The following is a 17,580-nucleotide window of genomic DNA, read 5'->3' as shown; positions in this document are numbered from 1 at the left end:
TAAGCATTGCACTCAGTTGGCAACAAACCCGGAAAGAGTCTGTTGCTCTTTTGATAAGCATATGAGAGGAACTCAAGGACATGTGAGTAAATTTTCCAACTTCAACTATGAGAAGTGAAGCCAAGGCCCTGCGGTCACCGTGGGTTCCGTCTCCATGGATAACCTTTATCCAAGTGCGCCACCTGGGTTGTTCACACCAGGCTCAGCTCCAGCCCCTGCACCGGAGGGTCTGATGGATGGGGTGAGGGGAAGCACGACTTGAGTTTGTGCCACAGAGGAAACCAAAGTGAGTGCAGCAGGGCAGGTGCCAGAGAACCCAGAGGGAGGCCCAGAGAAGAGCAGCAGGGAAGCCAGTGCTCAGTTCAGCCCAGAAAATGCGCAGGACATTTCCAGGCAGAAGGAGAGGGTAAGGGACCCCTCTGGAAGAAGCAACCGCTCATAGACACACAGGTGGCTGCAACGAGGACTGACTTCTGATCCTTATTGTGCATGCGTGTGCATGTGTGTGTGTGTGTGCATGCGTGTGTGTGTGCATGCGTGTGTACGCATGTGTGTGTGTGTGTGTGTGTGTGTGTGTGTGTGGCACAGGCAGGGCGGCCCAGACACCACAGGTCCTTTGAGGTAGATAGGAGAACTCCGAGCAACGCCTCCCGGCACAGCTGGCCTGAATCTTGTCATTTCTAGGAGGCCAGCGGAAGCCGAGTCTGGGGAAGGCCCTCCGGATCGGAGTGTGGCCCACAGCCTGGTGAGGCACAATGGAGAGGAGCTTGAAATGAGGCATGTGCAGGACAGCAGTGCCAGGACAGACTGACCCCTCGGGCAGGATCAGTAGGACTGAGTCACTGCCTGATTGAGGTGACAGGGAGAGATTTGACTTTTACGAAGTGGGAGTGAAGCAGGTATGGGAGGTTCAAGAGGAAGATCAGGAATTAGAACTTGTAAAGCAGATGTCTCAGGGCCCCAGAGTCTGAACAGTGATCTTGAGGAAGCGGTGGGATCGAGCCACGAGCCTCGTTCTATTAAGACCAAGTCACGGTCAGGGGTGTGAGGCGGGTGAGTGCTGGATCACAGACACACAGCGGGAACACAGAGCCCGCCAGCCAAGATGGGCAGGCCCCTGCGCACTGCCAGCCAGGAAGCCTGAGGAGGCGTGCTGAACTCTGAGTGTGAGGCAGGCCTGTACGTCCCCACATCTCCAGGCTTGCTGGACCACTCCAAAAGGCCACTCCAATGACAAAGACCCTTGCTGGCAGCTGGTCCTGGCTGTGACTCAGACACTTGATTCCTTAACCAGGAGCCCCTTCTGTGCTCCATGGATGTCATCTTCCCCCGTGTTTGTCCTCCTGTGCTGGCCACATGAGGCTCCTATGTGCACAGCCCTGACCCTTGCTCCGGTGCACACTGTGATGGGACCTGTTCAACCCTACAGGCCACAAATCTACTGTGGGAGGCAGTGTCCCGGGCCCACACCAGGGTCCTGCCATCCCTGCCACTGGCCCTGCAGCTGCACAGGACTGCTTTCTGGCTCAAGTGACACTGTTTTTGCAATTGTCTTATCTAAGCACACAAAGTAATTTAAGGGCTCATGTACCGTGCATAATCAAATTACCCATTAAAAAAACCTGGAAAGAAACTGTTCTTAATGCTTGATTGATCATGCAGTTAAAAGGCTTTGATCTGGGGCTCTGTAAGCCACGTAACTTCTTTGAGGATTCAGCCAACATCGCCACCAGGACAGAGTGCGTGAAAAGCAAGGGGCAGCCGGCCAAGGTGGTGAGGCCAGCAGTGCACTGCGCGCTTGGTTCCTTGTGATTCCCGTCCACGGGTTCCTGCCCAGCTGCAGAGCAGAGTCCTTCTCCGGAGCCAATGGTCTTGGACCCGCCCTACACTCCTCGGACTTCTGCCACACCACAGAGGCCACGCGGGCTCCCTCTTCCCCGTGCCACCGCTGATGCCCGGTCTGGGAAGACAGAGCTGCGCAGCTGCACATAGCCCACGTGACTGTGACAGCTAGGGCTCACCCCACCTCCCAGGGTTCACCCCCCCCCCCCAGGGCTCTGCCAGGAGTGAGCTGCGATGACACAGGGACCTTCATGACAAGCCTCCTTCCCTGCGCGTTGTGATCCCAGCACTGCCACCAAGAGCATGGCTGGGACCCAGGACAAAGGGAAGCAGCCCAGGACTTTGGCCCAGACCCTGCCTCTACTGTACCCAGTTCAGCCCATGGACCATCTGAGCTCAGTGGTGGGGTTGTTGGGACCACAGTCTTGCAGAAGGGGCCCTGCTGCCCAGCAGAGTACAGGCCCCCACAAATCCATGGCACCTGGATCTCAGGACCTAGAGTCACAGCCCACACCCTCTCCACCTGCTGGCCTGGGTGCTGCGGGGCTCAGTCCCTGGGGCCCAGGCTGACAGGAACTGCACTTTTGCCAAGCGCAACTGATCCTTTTAGGGAGCCCTGGGCCCCTGTGTCAGTCACCTCTTGGTCGGGCTGACACCCTGAGGTGTCCCAAGGTGAGACAGAGAGTGGGGAGAGAGGAACAGCTCTGAGGATCAGGATGACCTGTCTGGAGCCCAGTGCAACCCGGGAGGGAGCTGGGAGCCTTGGTGGGTGTCATGGTTTATGTCTGTGTCCCCCAGGCCTCATGAGTTCATTGTATAGTGCTTGGATTGATGGTGTCAGTGCTCCACCCACATAGGGGTGGAGCCAGGATGTGATATAATGGCAGGAAGAAGGTGTGTCTTGCTCTTTGCCAGTTCCTGTTTGCTGTTGGTGGCCGCCATGAACTGTGGCCCAGCCAAGCCTGCCTGCCTTGGAGCCAACTGAGTGCGGACTGAAACCTCCAAAAACTGTAAGAAACAAACCTTTCCTTTCCCAACTTTGGGCTTCAGGTATTTTGTCTAAGCAAAGAGTAAAAAGTAACTAAGACAGGAATTTGGTACCGAGGAGTGGGGTCATTTGCTGTGACTATATCTGGCCATGTTTTTCAAGAGGCTTTGGAAATGGCTTGTGGGCAGAATTTGGAAAGGTTTGCACATGTCGCCTGGATGCGTAGAGCTGGAGAAGCTTAGGCTATTCTGTAGAGGAGACTCTGGTCAGAGCTCAGGAGACCAGAAGGCTGATAGAAAGCCTTATGGTAAAGACCAGGCTTGGGAGGTTTCTGCTGGGAAGAAGGACTGCATTGGTTGTTGGACTCCACATGATGTGTGTTCTGGCTTGGCAGAAAGTTTGTCTGCATTTTGTTCATGCCCAGAGACTTTGCCTGAAACTGAGACAGAGGGCAATGGACTGATTAATCTTGAAAAGGAAATTAAAAAGCAATGGAATATTGAGCTTGTGGCATGGCTATCGTTGGGGGCTTTTAACCAGCTTTATGCAAATCAAGAGATAAGAGCCCAGCAGGACAATTTGCAATACTGTGAGTTTGGCCAGAAGGAAAATTCCAGGAAGGCTGTGGATTGTAAAGACAGAGTTGAGGTTTTGATTCCTGAGGAGAAACAGAGAGAGAAGAAAGATGGCCCTGGGGCATCCCAGGAAGCGGGCCTGTGCAGCCTCACAGCAAAGGTGAAAGAATTTACTGAGAGGGAAAAGCTGCAGAGTGCCATGTTCCAGAGTGGTGACAGCAGCCACATGAGGTTCCAGAATGGCAGCAACATAGAGAAGCTTTTTCTCACAATCAGGTAAACAGAGCCCTGCAATCCAGGCAACTGAGCCCTACAGCCAAGAGAGAGAAAAGCCTGGCTAACTGCTCCAGCTAGCAGCAAACCTTGGCGGCATCCATAAGGTGTTGATTTTAGGTGCAAGGAAAATGCACAAATTCTGAGGGTAAGACAGCTTCCACCTCGATTGCTAAGGGCCTGGCAAGCCAAGAGTGTGCCCTTGAGAGGACAATTTGTGAAGATGTAAGTGTGAAGCCCAAGGTGCAGTGGAGACCCCAGAAGTTTGGAAAAGCCAGGAATGTGGATGATCCAAGAAAAGCTACAAAAAGCGAGCAGAGAGGAGTTAAGAAAAAAGCTGTAGGAGTTCAAATCACCAGAAGTGCCATGGGGGTGGAATCACCCAAGCCTTTTGGAGCTTGCAACCAGATTGCTTCAGACGCTGAGCATGGAACTCTAGGACTTAATGAATGTTCGTCCTGCTGGATGTTGGACTTGCTTTGTTTCCAATGCTTTATATTCCCATTTGTAACTTTTGGAATGGTAATGTTTATCTTGTGCCTTTTCAGAAATGTTTAATCTTGTTTCATATGTACAGTGGGTTATAGTTAAGAGTTTGCCATAGATCTTGGAGAAGACTTGGGACTTAGACTGTTCAGCAATGCTGAAACTTAGGACTTTGACAACTCTTGGAGGTAGACTAAATGTCTTTTGTATAAAGGATGTACATGAGTCCTGGGGGCCAGGGGTAGAATGTCATGGTTTATGTCTGTGTCCCCCAGGCCTCATGAGTTTGCATTGTTCATTTGTGATAGTTCATTGTATAGTGCTTGGATTGATGGTGTCAGTGCTCCACCCACATAGCCAGGATGTGATGTAATGGCAGGAAGAAGGTGTGTCTTGCTCTTTGCCAGTTCCTGTTTGCTGTTGGTGGCCGCCATGAACTGCGGCCCAGTCAAACCTTGCCTGCCTTGGAGCCAACTGAGTGCGGACTGAAACCTCCAAAAACTGTAAGAAATAAAACTTTCCTTTCCCAACTTTGGGCTTCAGGTATTTTGTCTCAGCAACAAGTAAAAAGTAACTAAGACAGTGGGGGTCTGGCACAAGCTGCATCTTAAATGGGAGAGACAGAGACAGAGGCTGAACAACTGCCTGAAACTTTGCAGTGCTGACCGCAGAAGCCAGGTGAGGACTCCAGCCCAAGGGCTCCCTCCCAGCACAGCACAGGCAGCTCCAAGGACATCACAGCCCTTTGCTAGAAGCCAGGCAGACTGAGGCCTGGCCCCTCCATCACACTCCAGTGGCCATAGGAAACAAGCTCATGAGATAGGAGAGAAGACAGCTGAGTGACAGGTCGGAGACAGGGAGCTGGCCAGGGGGTTCCAGTGTGTGCTATCTCTGTGCTGGGCCTGAGCCGTCACCCAGGCAGCAGAGTGGGATGGCTGGTGCATACCCCAAATGTCCAGTGTGCTGGGCATGCATAGCCCTGTCTCCCCACATGTCCGTGCTCAGGTCACCAGCGCCTCAGGCCAGTCTTCGGGCAGTGCCATGACTTAGCCACCTCCCCACAACTGCCAGGTCCATTCTCAGGGGTGACATCTGTTTCTGTGGCACCGGGATGGAACCCAGGGGCACTTAACTGGCAAGCCACAGCCTGGCCCTTGAGAAATTTCATTTTGAGACGGAGTTTCACTGTGAAGTCCAGAACGAGCAGTTCTGCTCCATCCTCCCACGTAGTAACCACCACACCAGGCTTTGAGCTTATACTGGGGCAGAGCACCCAGGGAGCCCGCCCAAGCGTTTCGAGGACCACACCACTCAATCTGTCACCCCACCCAGCCATCTTGGTGCTCCACCCCCTACGGCAGTTGCCTCCTCCCAGGTCTTCTCACCAGGTGAAGAAGCTCACTGAGAAGTCAACGCAGGCTGGCCATGGGCTGCACACCTGTAATCCTTGTTCTCTGGGAGGTTGAGTCAGGAAGATTGCAAGGTCAGGCCCAGCCTAGGTAACCTGGCAACTTAGCAAGACCTGTCTCAAAATTAAAAGAGTGGAGGGGCTTGCCAGGTGCTAGGGATGCAGCTCAGAGAAAAGATCCTGGGTTCAATCCCTGGCCCCACCAAAATGCAAAAGCTGACATCATCAGTTTCTCAGGCCACCCAGTGGCATTGCACTCCAGGCAGTGTGTGCCACCTTTGGACCAGGTCTGTGCCTGGGCCGGCACCCCAGAGCAAGGTTAAGGCATGCCGCAGGGGGCTCGGTCTTCCTGCCTCCCTGGGGTCAGTCAGCCAGCACAGGAAATTCACTATCCATGTGTGGCCCTCAAAACACACCTTCCTCAAAACCCCACAGCCACACATGGAATCCGGTTTGCAGATAACCTGAAAACAGGCAGGCCTGGTGAGCATCACTTCATCAGGGAAATCATTGCTTTTCAACCTACACAGCGTTTACTGGAAGCTGGGGCCACTCATCGTGATTTCCAGCCCCTCTAGCAAGCATCTGCTTATCCTAACCGCGGAGACAGCTTGTTAGCGTTAACTGCTGCAGACAGGACAGTGCATTTTCGAGATTTCTGCTTTCACCCTTTTAACCCGCAGAACGACTATAAATAGAGGCTAAGGTCTGGGATTTCCACAACTAAGTGCTGCTATAAATAGCTCTAAACATTTTCCCACTTCGTGCTTTCTAGAGGAACATTCCCCATTTCCTTTCTCGGCCATCCCCTGGGAAGGCACTGGAGGGCTTTAATGAACCGTTAGCAGCGAGCCTCCTGTAGGGCTGGAAACACTGAGAGCACGCCACCTGGCAGTTTCAGTTAGACGTTGAAATGGAAGGAGGTGGCTCTGGGAAAGACACTGACAAAGTAAGCGGTCTTCACCCATCCTCTCAAGTTACTGGGAATTTTCTTCTGGAGCACAGAAGGAAGCCTGCGCCCACTCGTTCGCTTAGGCTTCTTGTTGACGGGCAGGGCGGTTATGAAATGGAAAATAGGGTTCCTCCGCCTTCCGTCACTCGGGGACATCTAGAAGCCAGCGCGGCTTCTCCACGAACCTTCCGAGAGCCCCACGACCCGGGGCCAGGGCCCCGCCGACCAAGACCCCGGCCAGCCCAGGGTGCAGAGCCCGCGCCGCCCGCCATCCGGCGCCCTCTGCTGGCGGCGACTTGGGAAGGTGAGGCGTCCCGGGAAAGTGAGCCCACAGAAGGGACAGAAGGGCCCTACGCACGGTGAACGTTAGTGCAGATTGCATTCCTGTCTGGTATTTTGGTTAAATGGGGGGAGGAGCAATCAAAGGTCTATAAAAATTTTTAAATATTGATGATTTGTTACAATTAATAGTTTTTTCGGAGCAGTTTCGATTACAGAAAGCATTGATCAAAAGGTGCAGAGGTTCCTGGACGGCCCTGAGCGCCTGGTGCCTCAAGTGGTGCTGGACATAGTCACCACACGTGGCAAGTCAGGCCATGCAGTCTTCCTGGGGACATGCAGGTCCCACATGGCCTGCACTGCCCACCCGCCTGGCCTGGCCCATCGCTTTGCCCTCCTGCAGGCCAGATCCCCTCCATGGGGACACAGCCCATTGCAGCCTGTCTAAGCACTGTCCTTGCTGGGGACAGTGCACAGCTATGCACAGCTACACAGCGCAGTTCCCTGGAGCTTGTAACATGTCTCTTGGGAGTCCGCTCCTCACCACCTGAAGGCTGCTCGGGCACCCCAAGACTCGGGGGCGAGCACAGGCTGCTGTGATTGGTGTGCAGGCTTCTGGGTAGATGCGAGTCTTGAACTCTGGGAAAATACTGGGCGTGAGGGAAACACCAGTGGCCAGGCACCACCAACCTCTGCTCCAGGCTGAGGTCCGCCCATTGGAGGCTGCTTCTCTGTCTGTGTCTGTCTCTGGCTGTCTCTGGCTGTCTCTGTCTCTGGCTGTCTCTGTATGTCTCTACCTGTCTTTGGCTGTCTCTGTCTCTGTCTTGGTTTGGGGCAGTCTGCAGCTCACTGTCCCGCACTGAGGCTGCTTCCCGAGTTGTGTTTGGCTGGGGGTTGCACTCGCATCGGTGCCCTCTGTTGGTGTCTTTTCTGAGATGTGTTAAGCTCTGTGGTCCACTTTAATTGACTGTCTCCGTTTAGGTGTCCTGTGGATGTTCTGTACAGCAATCCACCTGCTGCTTGTTCTGTGAAGCTAGGACCCCCTCCAATTTGTGCGTACAGCAGCCTCTACTGTGTCCCCCCCCCCCTTCATACAGTCACTCAGCCAGCGCTCATCTCAGCCTCCTGCAGACAGGAGGTGTGAGGTGCAGGGTAGGAGGACAGTGCAGGTCCCCCAGGAGCCCACACTGCGCACAGAAGATCAGATGGAAAAAAGGGATACACAAACCCTGAAGATGTTGCCTGCGTGAAACAAGCCAGACGCACCAACATAGACACACATGGCCCTCTTCCGGGGCTCCCAGCCTCCTGTTCACAGCCCCAGAAGAGAGGGGAACTGGTGAGCTGGGTTCAGGAGTCGAGGGTGGACATTCATGAGTACCCTGTGCTGTGCACACAGCGGTTTAGAGGTGTGCTGGAAGCTGCAGGCATTTGCCACAACTTCAAAAAAGTTAAGTCTTTAAAAATAAGTGTTACGCAGGAGTGTGGGTAAAATGCTATGAGAAACATACAGAAATAATTGGGGCTGAGCTATCTCTAACAGCCTCTATATGCTATATAGTCATTTAAATTATTATGTGGACTCCACATAAGAATTTCATACCAATTTGTCTATCATTGCTTTTGAGAGTGTTGAAGTAAGTACAAAGGATGGGGCAAAGAGGAATGGCTTAGGGACAGAGGTTTAATGAAGGCCTGAACTCTTACACCGAGCAGCGTGGAGATTAAATGGCTGGCAACTGGTTGTGTCAATGCCTAGAAGAAACATAAAAAGCAAACCAGCTGCGTAAAGAGGAAGAAACTTTCCCCAAAATACCTCTCAATTATTCATAGATCGTACAGTGATCTTTAGTCCTGGAGTCACTGGGCCCACGTTTGTGTCCATTTTTCAGCAGGGCATGCACAGGCGATACATGGGCAGGCATGGAAGCGGACACAGGTGACATTTCCACCCTGTCAAGCAGGCACTCAGCTCCTTCCAGGCCCAGACACAGTTCTGGGTGCCAGGAATGCAGCAGAAACAAACAGATGAGCCCCTGCCCCTGTGGGGTTGACACTAGTGTGGAGGACAGAGGTGCAGCAGATAGGTAGGCAGGGAAGCCAGCTCAGAGTGACTGCTGGCCACACTGCTCACCACTGTGTGCTCTGCTGTATCCCATGGAGACAGAATCCACTTCCTACTAGAACTTGGATAGCTCTGAGGCCTCCTCTGATGGACAGAGAAGGTGAGGTGTGCTGGCCTTTTCTGGGTCCATGTTCACTTCCGTGAAGCCTGGGCTGTGCCAGAGAAAGGCCCTGCCACCCCAAGGGGCTGGTGTGAGGGAGGCCACACGCCACTGCCCAGCCAAGCCCGGTGCAGGCAGCACCACCAGCACCACAGGATGCCATCACCCTGGGCCCAGCATGGCAGGAAATCCTCCCCACTCTCAGCCACCCAAGTCTAGGGTCAGCTCCTTCTGCAGCCGGCTGAAAGCAGGCTTCACCAACCGTCCCCACTCTCCTTCTGTCAAGCGAGCTGCTACTGGCCACACTGATCTCATGTGATGTTGTTTGGCGTGGTGTCACATCTTTCCCTTTAAAAACCCAGCTGAAGGCTTTCCTTAGGGGCAGAGAGGCTGGGGCTTTGCAGCCCAGAGCACTCCGGGTAACACACTGCCCATTCTGAGTCCCCACCACCGCCCCACTCCCTGTCCCAGCCCCTCTGGGCCCTGGAGAGCTCCCGGAGCCTCCTCCCCTGGAAGAGCCAGGATGCTGAGGTCCTGACAGGTATTGCCGAGGGTCAGAACTTCACCTCTTGCAGTTCAGGTAACTCTGGATCCTGTGGTTTAATTTTGACAATCAAAAGGGGCCACACACACTCATTACCTCAGTATACATTAGAGCAAATACAAAGTAATGAAAAGAAGTGAATTACTGTAGTATTCTGCTGTGAAGCTTGACATTCTCTTTGCAAGAAATCCAGAGCAGGGCTGGGTGTGGAGAGCTGGCTCTTGATTAGGGACCCACCTCAGTGGGGTGACCCAAAGCTCCCTCATCTAGCGCAGTGGCTCAGGGTAACCTACTGTCCTAGTTATGTCTTTATCCCGAGAATTTCTGTGTCCTCCAGGTCCTCGCTGTGTGGTTGCTGCCACTACCCTGGCGGGCACAGCTACAACCCCAGTGGCTGTAATCTGCACTGCACCAGTGACCCTTGGTGCCACCGTCCTTCTGGGACCCTCCCTGAGGTCAGTGAACCTTCTACTTACTAAGAAGAGGTTTTGCCTTCGTGAGTTCTGAGAATCCTGTCTACGCTTATAAATCCTTTGCCAGATTTGCCAGTCCATGGCTTGTACTTTCATGTTTTAGAGCAGGACCTCCTCAAAACAGTTTTTAATTTTTATGAAGATGAATCTGTTAGTTTTTAAAAAATACTATGCTCTTGATGACAAAAATAAGACTTTTTGCCTAGTTCAGTATCATAAAGATTTTCTCCTCTTCTAAGAGTTCTATAGTTTTGTATTTTAAATTTAGGTCTACAAGCCACTGTAAGTTTTGATATGAGTTGTGCGCATAGGGCGAGTTCCTTAACCTCAGCGTGGATCCCCAGTTGGTACAGTACTATCATTTATTTCCAACAAACCATCTCACTTTGATAAAATATTGATCTGGGTGAGATGGGGTACACCTATAATCCCAGCACTCAGCAGGCTGAGGCAGGAGGATTGCAGTGAACTCAAGGCCAGCCTGGCTACATAATGAGTTCAAGGCCAATCTGAACTACATAGTGATACCCTGTCTCAAAAGGCAAACCAAACCAAAAACAAAAAACCCAGCTGACCATCGCAGTGTGGCCTGTCCCTGAGCACTTCTGTTCTGTTTGGTTCATGCTCAGCCCGTCACTGGCATCAGTCTAGGTTACCATCTGGTTAGGTCTTGAGATCAGTTACTACAGACCTCTCCACTTCTCCTGTTTTTATTTCATAATTACTTGGACTGCTACAGTTTGTTTACTTAAAACCAGCTTACTATTTGGGGCAGCTGTGGCAGATGACCCCAGGTGAGTAAATTATAAGTAACAGAAATGTACTTTTCACCCCCGGGGAGGGGCTGTGGGGGGGGGGGGAGGACAAGAAGTCCTGCAGGCTGCACAGGCAGCAGCTCTTGCTGTGTCCCAGAAGAGCAAAGGGACCCCAGGTCCTTCACACCTCCTGTGAGGTCCCGCTCTGGCCCGGGAGAGCGTCTGGCACCTGCTAAAGCCTCTTGGTCCACCCAGCACCCCAAGGTTAAGTTGTACCCTGTGAATGGGCAGGGGTGGGGGACGGGGTAGCCACAGCTGCCGGAACCTCACTGCGCAACGTTGTAGTGTCTGCTACCCATACTGACACATCTTCCAGCTGCTAACAGTGGAGCGCTCTCCACTTACCACCACTCTTGGGCTTCAGCCCAGGAGTCTCATCTTCCACAGCCTGGAGACCTTTTTCAGCACTTCTTCCCAAGCCGACGTGCTGGTGTCACGTTCTCTTAGTCTTCCTTCCTTCGAAAGTGTGTCTCACCCTCACCAAGGGGGTGCTCTGTGTGTGTGTGTGCAGTGCTGGGATGGAAGCCACCCGGTGCCTGCCCAAACATTTGCTGCAGAGCCACATCCCATGAAGCGCACTTGAGGTGTAGAATGGTGCCATGACAGGGCTTTGGGGTGGGTGTATGCTTTTTTTCTTCCCTTGCTTAAAAGCTGCTCTGTTGCTTCAGGCCCCCATGTTCACATGAGAATCCTTCAACTCCTCCTTCCCCTGGGTGCTGCCGGTTGTATCCTCTGTACCTCTTCCTCCTCTTTTCCTCTGCAGAAGGAGGATGCCATCTTTCAGGACAGCTTTCTCCAAAGTCATCCAAATCAGGGCTTGCTGAGCCTGCTGTTTTTCCCCAGATTGGTTGAGGGTTTTTTGTTTGTTTGTTTGGTTGGTTGGTTTTTTTTTTTTTTTTTTTTTGTCCTTTTGAGACAGGGTCTCTCTACGCAGTTCAGGCTGGCCTTGAGCTCACTTTGTTACAGCCCAGGCTGGTCTTGAACTTGCAAGGATCCTCCTGCCTCAGCCTCCCAAGTGCTGGGTGATAGAACTGTCGGGGACCAGCGGCAACTGAAAAGATAAGAAGTATGAAATATAAATGACCTTTATTTTGAGAATGCAGGGAGAGACACCCCCAATCCCCTGGGGCGTGGCATCCCCCCCCCCCCATCAGCAATCTCTCCGTGGAACATGTGGAGTGGAGGCATATATGTAGCTTAGGTTTGGGGTGGAGCCTGAGGGGGCATTAGGGATGCACAGGTAGCCCATTGGTATTCTTTTGGCGCCATAGGTAAATTCCTAGGGGTGGGGGAGATAGAACTCCTTGGTTCCACCTGAGCTTTACCAGCTACAGTGTCCTGTCTGGGCCAAAATTCTTTCACTGGGATTACAGGCGGGAGCCACCAGGCCCTCAACGGTTGGTTGAGTTTTAAGCATGTTTTTATCTTTCAAATAACTTCCCCCAGGGAATCTGTTTGCATTCTCTTCTGGGTCTGCCTCCTCTGGGAACTCTGGGTCTCATTTTGCTTTGCATTTTTGCTCTTCCCACACTCCTGACTGGGCCTTTGCTGTACCTCATTCTCCAATGTCTGTGACATCTCATTCTGCTACCGAGACAGGCAGGGGACACTCACGTTTTCCTATGACATCTGTTTCAGTCCCAAAATACCCATGTTACCCTTCTCTACTTTGTACTTCTCTGCTGACCATTCCTTTTGTCTTCTCACTTATTTCAGGCGTGGTCCCACCACCTCTGTGGACCGGTGAGTCTGAGCTCCTCAGTTGTCCAGGCAGGGAGGTGGTCACATCTGCCTGGCATCTGGCGCTCACGTGCTGCACACACGGACTGCTGTGACCCAGCACTGGGGGCCTGAGATGATAAAACGGGCTCATGGCTGGGCCTGCAGGTGCCGTGAGGAACTAACAGCAGGTGAGGTCTGGCTGTCTTTCCCTGTCTCCCATAGAACTCATCGGCTGCCTGCTTGGCCCTGCTGGCCCAGCTCCCGCCCAGACTGTGCCCACCAAGTTGGCAGTGGCATCTTTCTCAGGGTTTGCAGGGATTCTCTTCTGCCAGCTCTAAAGTACTTGGTTTCCAGTACTTGGGAGTGAAGTCTCCACCTTCCTGGTCTCTACTCACCGGCTCCCTGTGGGCTCTAGATGCCCCAGACTGAGCTCATGCCCAAGCCTAGCAGTCATTGTCCTGTCCTCCCCCCCCATGGTCACTGAGGACCTGCAGAACCAGTCCTGAGATAATGATCAGCCAGACACACCTACCTTGCCTGCTACCAACACAAGCTCTGCCTTTGCCCCCCTTTCCTATAAAACCTCAGACCTTGAACTTCTGCCCCTCTCCCTCTAGCCTAGCCTGCTGAGTGAAGCTCTATTCCTCGGTCACCCTAGCCTCAGGGCATGGTGGCTGGGCCTGGTCTGTGGGGACCTCCAGAGCCAGGGCTTCAGCCTGCTCGTAAGAATGCTGCGTTTCTGTGGGTTCAGCAGATCCACTGAGTTCCTTCCTGCCACCCATGGACGATTTGCTGCCTTGGGGCAGGTCTCTCTGCTGTCCATGTGCCCTGGCCTGGCCTGTGTTGTCACAGGCAGAGAGGAGCTGGGGACTGCAGCTTGCTTCTCCCTTCCCGAGGTCTGAGCCTAGGACAGACTCCTCTTGGGACATGAGCTGTCTGCACCCTCTGTGGTCCTGCAGCTCTGCAGCGAAAAGCTGGCTTCATGGCTGGGCCAACACAGGAAATATAAAAGAGAAAAGACACTGCCTGCCCTCGACACACAGGGGCCCTTTCCTGGGCTTTGCGATCATGAAAAAAAGGCTCCCATGGCCTTCTTGTCTCTTGGGCTAGGCAGCCTTGCAGGAAACGCAAGAGGAGAGAGAAAGGAAGCCGGGTCCACAGAGACTCAGGTCCTGGCCGTCCCGCAAGTCTCTCTTCCCCCTTCCCATCTTCCTGCTCTTGTCACCCCTTTGCATCTTGTTCACCCGCTGTGACCCAGCTGACTATGAAGCAGTCTGGCTGCCTCCCTCCCTGCGTGGCGTTGGCTCCCCCAGGCCAGCAGGACCCGTCCCTCCTCTCCTGGTGACATCACTGGTGACTGGCCCAGTGCAGGTATTACTTTATAGTCACCAAAAAGGAACAAATAACAAAATCTCGAGGTGATTTTTCAAAAGAAAATGTAATCTAAAATACAGGTAGTATGTCTAAAGGTAGGATGACTTGATGGCAGTGGCAACAACGTATCTTTACTTAGGGTTTGGGAGGAAGGGCAGAAACTACAGACACATCCAGGTTTGAAACATGTTAATGGACGAATATTTTTCCAGCTATGTTACCCAATAAATACAGCTCCTGGCAGAAGGGTAACTTAAATGCAACAGGCCATTCAGGAAACAACAGAAATTTTGAAAAAAGGAAAAAAGTATCTAAAAATCTAGGCTTTGAATTTTGAGAATAAAGGGGGCTGGGGATGTAGCTCAGCATCACAGCGCCTGCCTGTCAAGCAAGGGCCTGAGTTCGATTCTGGTAAAAATGGCACCAACGTGGCTTGGAAGATGAAGGCAGGCAGACGGGAGCTCCATATCCCCAGTGAGCCCTGCGCACAGCAAGGTCCTCCTCTGTTGGAGCCGTTGAAGCTGAGTACACGTGCAGGACTGTGGCATGGCCGGGGCATGACTGAACTGAGAATGAGACATCTCAGGGGGTAGGACAGGCCACAGCTGAGGCCACCTGGAGCCTCTCTGGATGGTTTCCTTAATTAGCATCATCTGTTGCTCTGAGCAGTCCTTGGACCCGCCCAAGATCCTGCTCAGGTTTCCTGTGTTTTCCACTCAGCTCCTTGCTTGTTCTGACTGGCTGAAGCCTTACGATGTTTTCATTCCTTAGTTGGAATGGTTTTATTCTGTTTTGTTTGATCTTATTATGTGTGATGGTATGAACAGCTATTTTGAAAAAAACAAGACATTATGGCAGCCATTGCTGATTTGATAGCATCTTGCTTTGAAGTCCTACCATGCTTTTGTTCTTCTGTTTCCATTGGTTCTATCATGTTGTGTCTTGTTGGATATTAATATGGGTGATAGTATAAACAAGTTTTCTATGGAAAATGAGATAATATAGTAGCCATTGTTCATTCTCCGTTATTTGGTTCTGAATGCCCTGTAATACTTTCATTCTCATGAATGGTTTTATAATATTTTGTTATGTTTGATACTATAGTATGTGAAGGTATGCTCAACTATTTCAAAGAAAGAGACGTTGTGGTAGCTACTGTTAATATCTGGTTGTCTTGTTAAAAGTGCTATGTTGCTTACGTTGTTATGTTCTGATCTGCTTTATTCTGTCCTCTTTTGTCTTAATCTCTTAAAAAAAAAAAAATATGGGCTGCCCAGTGTCAATCTGCTGGCCAGCTAGCAGAGTTCTGTGTGCTGCCAAGGATCTCACTCCTCCTGCAGCCCTAAAGATCATGCTGTGTGTCTCCCTCCTTTGAGCCTTCACCGTGCACCCGTTTGGGGGCTGGGAATCTACGCACAGACCCCAACCCTTCCTGGTTTCTGGGTGCCACCAAAGGAAAGTGACAGAAAAGTGACCCCAGGCTACAGCCATGTGCTGGGGTCAAGGCACAGGTCTCTGCAATGGAGCTAGTGCCCTCACACAGGTGAGGGCAGCTCTCAGAGGTCACCACCCGCAATTCTGCCACCTTGGGAGGGGTCAGGAGCGAAGAGGAAGGGATACTTTCAAAATAGAAATGATTGGAGACACTGGTCGGGGAGACAATGCTGCTGAACACAGCAGTCTTACAATCGATGAATCCCAGTGTGGTTTCTAAGAATAAACCTCTCAACACCAACGTGCTCTTTGACACTTGTTCTAAACCATACACATCCCTAAAGTCACATACAATACCGTCTAGCATTACAGCAAGATGAAGAAGAATCATCACAACACAGCTCAAAGCCAGCAGCAGAGGGCAGATGGAGGGTGGTGTCTGACTGATTTTGCTGCTGTGGCCTCCCTGTGAGTGGCACTCAGGACAAGAGCTTCCCATCCGTTCTGTGTTCTGGATGTCGGCTAGGTTCAAACTCTGCCTCCTTCACCATGGCCTTCACTGATTCCTCTTAAACCATGGAAATACATTCATTTTTCTGATAAATTACACTCGTCATTAAAAATAACTATATTTTAAAAAACAATGCAGGGCCCGGGAGTTTAGCTCAATGGCATAAGCACTTGCCTGGCAAATGCAAGGTTGTGAGTTTGATCACTGGTATAAAAAAAAATGTCAAATTTGGTAAGAAGCCTGGTGCTGTTCTCCCTGTTCGCTGTGCTCCGTGAGGTCCAACAGGACAGAATTCTGCAGCTGCTTCTGTCCAGTGCCGCTAGTCCCTGGGGGAGGCAGTGAACGTCTGGACAGATGTGACTGGAAGGGAGCAGGGGGGCGTGTTTCATGGCCTTCGTGGATGGCCGCCTGCACTCCTCACATCACACTAGAGGTCTGGAGCCTGCAGCTTTTTCACAGTATGCAGCCCTCATAGTCGGCAGTTCTACCCATGCAGCCTGGGGCTGTGGTGCTAGCACCCATGGGCCTGGCTCACGCTGGGAGAACTGCTGACTGGACATGATTTGATTCCGGGCAGCACATGCGCTAAGGACGCCTTGCCTGCCCAGGTTGTGCAGAGGCCGTCACCACCTGAGGCTCCCCAGAGCCCTGCACGCTGGGTAGGTACCCAGGCTAGCAGCAAGGGTGCATTTCCTGGAATTCAGAGATTCCCTGGGAAACCTTGGGGACCGGGTTATCCCTGAGGGGACAGAGTCCTGCTGCATGGAGAAAGCGTCACAGTCACCAGTTTGGAGTCATCGTCCTCCGGTGAAGGCAGCAGCAGGCAGCTCCGACCTCTGCCTGTGGCCAGGTCTGCTCTTCCTCGGATCACTTGCACTGCTCCAGTGAAGCTCTGGGCTGCGTCGCTGGGGCTGTTCCTTGTGTGAGATCACGTCTTGGTCTCTTGATTGCAGTGAGCCGATGGTAATGAGCGTGGTGAAGGCAGCACGTGTTGCCCAAATGCAGGCGGAGGGGCCGGCACTTTGCCCCCATGGTGTCTGTACCTCATGCTGCCTGACAGGGTCTAGAAAGGGTCCAGGTCCACACTGAGCACATACTGCCCTAGCTGACTGCACTTGTGCCAGGAGGGCAGAGATCAGCTTCCTCCCAAAGCATCTTAGCAGTGGCTTCGATCAACTGGAAAGTGTACATTTGGAACCTCAGGGTGAGAAAGTGGACATGGGAGGCGACTTCCAACTGCATCCAACACCGGAAATGTTACTGATCTAGGTATGACGACAGTACACCCTTGACAACTAAGCACTCAGGAGGCTGAAGCAGGAGGGTCACCAGTTTGAGGCCACGCTGCACTACGCAGCACAACTCTGTTTCAAAAATAAACAAAAAATGAAAACAGGGTAGAATGCCTTAACTTGACAAATATAAATAATAGTATAAATGAAAACAAACTGCAGAGGCAGAGTACCTGTTCCAGTCTGAAGCAGCTGTGGATCTTGTAGCTTAGGGTCTTTCTGTTCCTCCACAGGACAAGCAGGCTCCTCTGTTCCCACTGAGGGTGATCAAGTCACTGCACACCTGAGCAGGTGGCAGCTGTCCTCACGACTGAGACCTCATAACACAAAGGCTCAGAGCTGTCATCGCAAGACTGGGTCAGCAGGCCTTTCCACTCTGAGGTCAGA

The 17,580-nt window shown here is 52.2% G+C and overlaps 1 long non-coding RNA gene across 2 annotated transcripts; it reads left to right on the top strand.

Moving 5' to 3' along the window:
• The first annotated feature begins 1,662 nt into the window (after positions 1 to 1,662).
• Positions 1,663 to 14,948, top strand: LOC134472749 (uncharacterized). Of its 2 annotated transcripts, none has more exons than XR_010042706.1 (3): positions 1,663 to 2,852; positions 9,910 to 10,027; positions 12,577 to 14,948. It is a non-coding gene; the product is annotated as an uncharacterized LOC134472749 (long non-coding RNA). The 2 variants fall into 2 exon arrangements; XR_010042705.1 differs by lacking the exon at positions 1,663 to 2,852 and adding an exon at positions 2,860 to 4,667.
• The last annotated feature ends 2,632 nt before the right edge of the window (positions 14,949 to 17,580 follow it).

The sequence above is a fragment of the Cavia porcellus genome, unplaced genomic scaffold, assembly GCF_034190915.1.
Source record: "Cavia porcellus strain 051 isolate PalLab524CR breed Dunkin Hartley unplaced genomic scaffold, mCavPor4.1 scaffold_24, whole genome shotgun sequence".
Classification (NCBI taxonomy): Eukaryota; Metazoa; Chordata; class Mammalia; order Rodentia; family Caviidae; genus Cavia; species Cavia porcellus.
Note: the sequence above shows the minus strand (reverse complement) of the source record. Positions and strands in the feature narration are given on the sequence as shown.